This window comes from Manihot esculenta, chromosome 11 (assembly GCF_001659605.2).
Source record: "Manihot esculenta cultivar AM560-2 chromosome 11, M.esculenta_v8, whole genome shotgun sequence".
NCBI classification, from domain to species: domain Eukaryota; kingdom Viridiplantae; phylum Streptophyta; class Magnoliopsida; order Malpighiales; family Euphorbiaceae; genus Manihot; species Manihot esculenta.
The window spans coordinates 28814736-28823074 of NC_035171.2; positions in this window are offsets into that span (position 1 = coordinate 28814736).

Consider the following 8339-nt stretch of genomic DNA (forward strand, 5'->3'; position numbering starts at 1 on the left):
CCACTGGTCTCCTCTCTGCCGTGATGTGGGATAGACTGCCTAGTGACTTCTGGCTTAGGGCGTCTGCCACAACATTCGCCTTACCCGGATGATACTGAATCTTGCAATCATAGTCACTCAGCAACTCTACCCATCTCCTCTGTCTCAAATTCAAATCTCTTTGACTCAGGATGTACTGCAGGCTTTTATGATCGGTGAAGATCTCACATTTTACCCCATAGAGGTAATGCCTCCACATCTTGAGTGCATAGATTACTGCTGCCATCTCAAGGTCATGTGTGGGGTAATTCAACTCATGCTTCTTTAGCTGCCTAGAAGCATAAGCAATCACCCTCTCATTCTGCATAAGCACACAACCCAGTCCCACACGGGACGCATCACAAAAGACTGTAAAGTCCTCTCCACTAGATGGCAGAGCTAAAACTGGTGCTGAAGTCAACCTCTTCTTAAGCTCTTCAAAACTTTCCTCGCACTGGTCGGTCCACAGAAACTTCTGATTCTTCCTGGTTAGTCTGGTTAGAGGAGCTGCAATTCTGGAGAAGTCCTGAACAAACCTCCTGTAGTAACCTGCCAAACCCAAGAAACTTCTAATCTCTGTCACTGAAGTGGGTCTAGGCCAGTTAGCCACAGTCTCTGTCTTCTTGGGGTCTACCTCTATTCCATTCTCCGACACTACATGCCCTAAGAACGAAATGCTCCTCAGCCAGAACTCACATTTAGAGAACTTGGCATACAAGCCATGTTCCCTCAAGGTCTGTAGAACCAACCGCAGATGATGGGCATGCTCCTCTGCATTCCTGGAATACACTAGGATATCATCTATGAAGACAATAACGAAGTGATCCAGGTACTGACTAAACACTCTGTTCATGAGGTCCATGAATGCTGCAGGGGCGTTAGTTAACCCGAACGGCATCACAAGGAACTCAAAATGCCCATATCTGGTCCTGAAAGCCGTCTTTGGCACGTCCTCTTCCCTGATCCTCAACTGATGATACCCGGACCTCAGATCTATTTTGGAGAAACAACCCGCTCCTGCTAGCTGGTCGAATAGATCGTCGATCCTTGGCAATGGGTACTTGTTCTTGGTAGTGACTTTGTTCAACTGTCTGTAGTCGATACAAAGTCTAAGGGATCCATCCTTCTTTCTCACAAACAAAACTGGAGCACCCCAAGGTGAGGTACTCGGTCGGATGAAGCCCTTGTCTACCAGCTCCTGTAATTGTTCCTTCAACTCTTTCAATTCTGCTGGCGCCATCCTGTAGGGAGGGATAGAGATCGGTCGGGTTCCAGGCATCAGTTCTATCTCGAACTCTATCTCCCTAGCAGGTGGTAAACCTGGCAGCTCGTCTGGGAACACATCTAAGAACTCTCTAACCACTGGCACCGAGGCGGGCTCTCTAACTTGACTATTAAGCTCTCTCACATGAGCCAAATACCCCTGACATCCCCTCCTAAGCAACCTACGAGCCTGAAGAGCCGAGATCATACCTCTAGGTGTACCCCTCCTGTCTCCTCTGAAGACAACCTCTGATCCATCCTGACCTCTGAACCTGACTACCTTGTCCCTGCAGTCCAAGGTAGCACCATGGGTAGATAACCAGTCCATCCCTAGAATGACGTCAAAATCTGTCAAATCTAGAACCACTAGGTCGGCGGACATGCATCTCCCCTCAACAAAAACTGGACTACACTGACAGACTGACTCTGCCACTGATGGATCACACTTGGGTCCACTGACCCAGAGAGGACACTCTAACCCAGAGATCATCAATCCTAACCTCTCTACGGCCCTCGGAGCAATAAAAGAATGAGATGCACCAGGGTCCATCAATGCATATACGTCCGAACATCCAATGACGAGATTACCTGCCACCACGGTGTTGGATGCGTCTGCCTCCTGCTGTGTCATTGTGAAGATCCGTGCTGGGGCTGATGGACCTTCACCTCTGAAACCCGCTGAAGAAGAGGCTGCTCCTCTCCCTCTGCCTCTGCCACTGGCCTGAGTCATGGCTGGAGCGGCTGGCTGCGCTACACTGCCTGAAGCTGTCTGCTGGGACTGAGCCATCGGGACCGCTCTTGGACAGTCTCGAGCTATATGCCCCTCCTGGCCACATCTGAAGCAGGCGTTCGTCCCAAACCGACATACTCCCTTGTGTGGCCTACCACACCTTGCACAAACTGCATTATCCGCACCAGAGCTTGAGCCACTCCCAAATCCCAGACTAGACTTGACTTTATTCCAGAACTTATTCTTCTTACCCTTGGGCTTACTCCATCTCTTACTGCCAGAAGCTGCTGCACTCAAGGTAGAGGGATCTAACCTTCCCCCACCCGGAGTTTTAGAACCAGAAGCTTGTGCCACTGTCTGCTTAACTGTCCCCTGAATGATGGCACTAGCCTCCATTCTCCTAGCCATGTCTACTATGGCGTGAAAACTCTCTCTATCTGCTGACTGTACCAAGGAGGAATACCTGGGATGGAGCTTCATGATATACCTCCTCGACTTCTTCTGGTCTGTGCTAAGGTCTTGCCCAGCAAATGGCAGCAACTCCATAAACCTGTCAGTATATTCGTCTACACTCATGTCATCAGTCTGCCTCAACTGCTCGAATTCTATCATCTTCAATTCCCTCGAACTATCAGGGAAAGCCCATCCTGCAAACTCGTTTGCAAACTCTTCCCAAGTCATGCTGTCCACTCTCGGGTTCACATAATTCTTGAACCACTCCCGTGCCTTCTTGCACTTAAGCGTGAACCCGGCCATCTGAATGGCTCTACTATTATCAGCCCCTATCTCATCTGTAATTGCCTTGACCCGCTCCAAGTACACGAACGGATCATCACCGGTTTCAAACTGGGGAGCACCCAATTTCATGTAATCGGTCATCTTAACCTTGCTCCCACTGACTGAGCTAGGTCTAGGTGGTTGAACAACTGGGGCTGCTGGTTCTGCAGGTGGTGGAGGTGGTGCAACATTTTCTGAGGTAGGGTTTTCTGGATTTGGATAGTAGGGTGGAGGTGGATACATTGGGTATTGAGAGTATGGTGGGTAGTATGGTGGGTATGGCATCTGTGTGGGATAAGGGGTGAAACTAGGGTAATCCGATGTACCTCCCATCGAATACCCGGGATGTGGTGAGAAATGTGGGTAGTGAGGTGGCTGTACAAATCCCGAGGCCTGAGTGCCTCCTTGGGACTCTCCCATTCCTTCTTCTGACATATTGACTCCCAAACTGCCATCCCTCCTCTGTTCTACATCCATATCATCCCCCATATCCTCTGACGCTCCTCCCTGAACTGTTCCTCTGACTGATCTGCTTCTACCCAGATCCAAAGACCTTCTAGGGTCTCTTGCTACTTTGTCCCTGTTGGACCTGCTAGACATTGCCCTAGGCAATGCTGGAGGACGGGCGCTCATGCCCTCATCCTCAGGTGGTACTCCTGTCAATCTTGCTGATCGACGAGTTCCTCTCATCCTGTTTTCTGAAAAACAGTGCACATCACAAGCAACATTAGCATCATATGGTTCATGTGGGCACACATGAACCCGCATCACATATCGTAGCATATCATTAATGCACATGCATAAAATCATGGCATTTCACATCATCATGTAAGACAGGACTCCACATCCTATCCTAGTGGACATGATCTTTTCCTATTGTGCTTGACCTCCTGTAACATCTATGAGCCCGACACTCTAGGTCCGACCATATGAACCTAGGGCTCTGATACCACTCTGTAACGACCCGAAAATCGGACCGCTACCGGCGCTAGGATCCGGGTCGACTTAAGGCCGCCGGGACCCGTAGCAAGCCTGACATAAAACCTGTGAACCTGTATAATCCCATACATGATCAACAACATGCATAAAAATCAAAAACTTTTCTTTCCATACTCATCAACCAAACTCAACCTGGGCATAACATTAACATAACATTGATCCCTCTGTGGGATCTCATCTGTACCCCCAATGGGTGATATAACATCTGTTGAGTTGGTTTACATAAGTGACATAAAAATAACCAAGATCATGTATAAAAAGGGATACAACATTCTATGGTCAAGCACACACTAACATCCATAAACCTCATTACATAACTATACTGTACTTTTACATTACAATCTGATCATGTCCATTGCTAGCTATTACATAAGCATGACTTCTTTACTCTATCCGGACTCCCGCACTATACTGTACCTGCAAGCCTGGGGGGTAAAGGGAGAGGGGTGAGCTAAAAGCCCAGTGAGTAGAGCTATTAAACACGTTAACACTATGCTCTATGAAATGCATCATCACACAAACAATTCACATAAGGGTTGGGTGAACTTGTCACCAAATAGTCCAAGTTAACTCTGTGCCAGGCCGTAGCATGGGGTCCTGGTCTTCCTGTCATACATACATTACTTACCATTTTCCAGGGCCTCCTCTGGGCTCCTGGTCTTCGAGTCCCATAACCGTGCTTTACTCTGTGCCAGGCCTGTAGACTGGGGCCTGGTCTTTCTTACTCTGTGCCAGGCCATAGCATGGGGTCCTGGTCTTCCTGTCTTGGACTAATTGGGTCATCCAACATTCACCCACATCAACAACAATTGATGCAATGCGGCAGATTCGTGAAACTAATGCAATCATCCTATTGCATAATCATGATGCATGAAACATGATAAAACATTTAATTTAAAAGATTAAGTTTAGTTCCACTCACCTCTGGCTAACTCTGACAATACCGAAGCAGCTGAACTCACTGCTGGGGTCCTCGGTTCCTCGGGTCCGAACCTACACAGGTGGACTCAAATGAGGGACCAAACATACTAGAACATAACTCTAAAATATTCCCCAAAAACCCCCTAAAACATCCTGAAAATATCACATAGAGATATGCGTGAAATGGCTGAACAGGGCACTTTCGGCGGCACCTTCGGCGGCCGAAAGTCCTGGACAGATTCGAAAGTCAGGCACTTTCGGCGGCACCTTTGGCGGCCGAAAGTCCCAGACAGAGACGAAAGTCTCTTTTCAGGGGCAACTTCGGCAGCCGAATGCTGCCTCCACAAGGGGGGTTCGGCGGCCGAAACTCCCTTCGGCGGCCGAACCTGGTTTCTGCCAGAAGGGCAGAAACTTGGTTCACATGAACCCCTTGCCTCCCAAAACCTCAAATCAAGCATATATCTCAACCAAATCATGCATACAAGTTCCTAGGGGCCTCAAAACATCAAATACCCCAACTACAACACTTTAAACATACTCAAGCAAGCCACATTGTTCAAAACATCAACATTAACCCATAACTCAACATATAACCTAACATGCCTTTCTACCCATAGATCTTGCATAAAACTTATTTAAAACACATAAGGAGCTTAAGATCGGCCCTTACCTCTTGAAGATCGAGAGGGAGACGACCTAAACTTGGAGATCCACAAAAATGAGCTCCTGAGTTCCCAAAGCTCCAAAACTTGTTTCAAAAGCTTAAATCTTCCAAACCAAGTGAAAACAAGTGAAAATCTTGAAAGATTTAGAGGAAGAACATCAAAAATGGCTGAGAGACGGCGGAGAGCTCACCTTGGCCGAAAATGGGGAAAAGCTCGCCCGTTTTCGGCTAAGGGACCTTTTTATAGTGGCTGGCCAGACCACGTTCGGGGGCCGAATGTGCCTCCGCATGCATGCCATGTTCGGCGGCCGAACATGAGGTTCGGCGGCCGAACCTGGACTTCCCTCACTCATGCTTTCGGGGGCCTAACGTGCCTCCAAATCGCATGCATGTTCGGCGGCCGAACTTGACTTTCGGCGGCCGAACCTGGGTTTTCCTCCAAGGACTTTTCATGCAAAAACTCATTTAATTTCATACTTAAAACCATTAAAACATAAAAACATTTCATAAAAACATGATTCTACCCTTCTAGAGGTCTCCGACATCCGAGATTCCACCGGACGGTAGGAATTCCGATACCGGAGTCTAGCCGGGTATTACAGGTCCCTCATTGGAGTCCATCCGTGTAGGTTCGGACTCGAGGAACCGAGGACCCCAGCAGTGAGCCAGCTGCTACAGAGTTGTCAGAGCTAGCCAGAGGTGAGTGGAATAACTCGTATGCTTTTAAATAAATAAATCAGTTTAGCATGATTCACGCATCATGAATGCCATGAGATAATAGGGTGTTGCATTAGACTCACGAATATGTTGCATTGCATATTATGTTTGATGATGTTGATGGATGTTGAATGATCCATTAGTCCCCCTATGTTATGATGATGATGATACGGTACGGAAGACCAGTGAGGCCCATTCTACGCCCCTGGCACTATGTAAGAGAAAGACCAGTGAGGCCCATTCTACGCCCCTGGCACAGTTGGATCATGTTATGTTATGTTATGTAAGAGAAAGACCAGTGAGGCCCATTCTACGCCCATGGCACAGTTGGTCCATGTAGGGGACTATTGGTGACAAATTCATCCTTGATGTGATTAGCTGTGATGTGATGCATTTCATGTTATCATATGTTTTAAATGTTTTACTATTCTGCTCACTGGGCTTTGTAGCTCACCCCTCTCCCCTAACCCCAGATGTGCAGGTACAGGGTAGACCAGGAGGTTAGCCAGAGTTTTGAAGCATGTTTTTGTAATAGTTAGATTGTGGACATGACAATTGTACTATGATGTAATGTAAGAGATTTCAGTATGTTATGTAATGAGGTATATTGAGGTTATAGTTGTGCTTGACCCTATGAGTATTGTAATCCCTGGTTGATACATGATCTTAATGTCTATTGATGTTTATGTTTAACCAACTCAACTCATGATGTATCGCCCATTGGGGGCATTGATGAGATCCCACTGAGGGGTCAAGTTTATGATTATGTTAGTGCATGCACAGGTTGAGTTTGGTGTATGAGGAATGATGAAAGAGAAGTTTTAATTTTTATGTATGATTGTTGATCATGTATGGGATTGAACAGGTTTACAGGTTCTATGTCAGGCTTGCTACGGGTCCCGGCCGCCTTAAGCCGATCTGGATCCTAGCGCCGGTAGCGGTCCGATTTTCGGGTCGTTACAAGGAGGATCATAACAACCAGCTGGTCATTTTGAAAAAATCCAACTGCTTTGTCAGCAGGACTGAACCTTACCTCTTGCTTGATCCTTGATTCTTGATCAATTGACAAGACGTCTTTTGCTACACGCTTATTTTTTGCTTTGCATTTATTAGGTTCTCTCTTAATGATATGTACAATTCCGACCATTTTAAAAGATAGAGAGGATAGATTCCTTTGTTAGAGAGAGCAGGAACAAGAGATCGATTTTAATCCAAATAAACAAAGATATAATTCAAAGAATTTTCCTGCAACGGAACTAAATGATGTTGTAGAGATTAGATTGATGATGTGGTCGGAAAGAAGCTACGATGTGATGGGCTGGACCTGCAAAGAAGAGAACGTGAGGTGGTGGGTGCACACGGCAACCACTTCGACACTCAAGTCAGTATTCTAAAGAAAAGAGAGAGAATGCAATGAATTGCTTAGAGTTTTTGTATAAAAGAATCGTGTACCTTTACCTCTATAATTCTTCTCCTTTTATATTATAAGAAGGTGGAGATAAATGTAGCATTTTTTGATAATACGGTGATGATGTGAACGGTTACTTATAAGAAATATCGCCTACTAATAGGTTGATAATCATGCGATTACAGACGTAATAGGGATGTGCTGGACTGTGCCTGATAATGGTAACTTCATGCAGAGATTCGCCCTGTCGCGAGAAGGACGAGACTTAATGATGATCTGAGTGTTAAGATGTCCAAATCTTTCTTTTTTTCAGAATGAAATGCATTTTCCACTTATCATATCTTGCCACGTCATCCTATCTTATGGTAACAACTCATGGTTTATTTTATTTTGAGCGATTATTATATAGTATCACTTATCTTCTATTATTAAGTTGTAATATAAAAAAAAAACATAAAGTAACACTTTATAATTTTTCTTACAAATTTAAAAATTTAAAACTCACAAATAAACTATTGTTATTAATAAAACATAGAAATAAATGTACACAATATATTATATATTATATAATCTTTCTGCTATTATATAAGATTTGTGAATTTACTGTTTTTTTTTATTTTTATAAATAAATTTAATTAGGATTTAAACTCCCAACCTCATAATTTTAGATACAATTCAATTATACCATTTCTAAATAATATATTAAAAAATTTACTATTTAATCTATAATTTATCAATTTCAAAAAATAAATTAAAAATCTCTAAAATTTTAAAAAACATACAAACATCCATTAACTTTAGTTATTAAATATTTTATATTTAATTTATGTGTTAATATATTT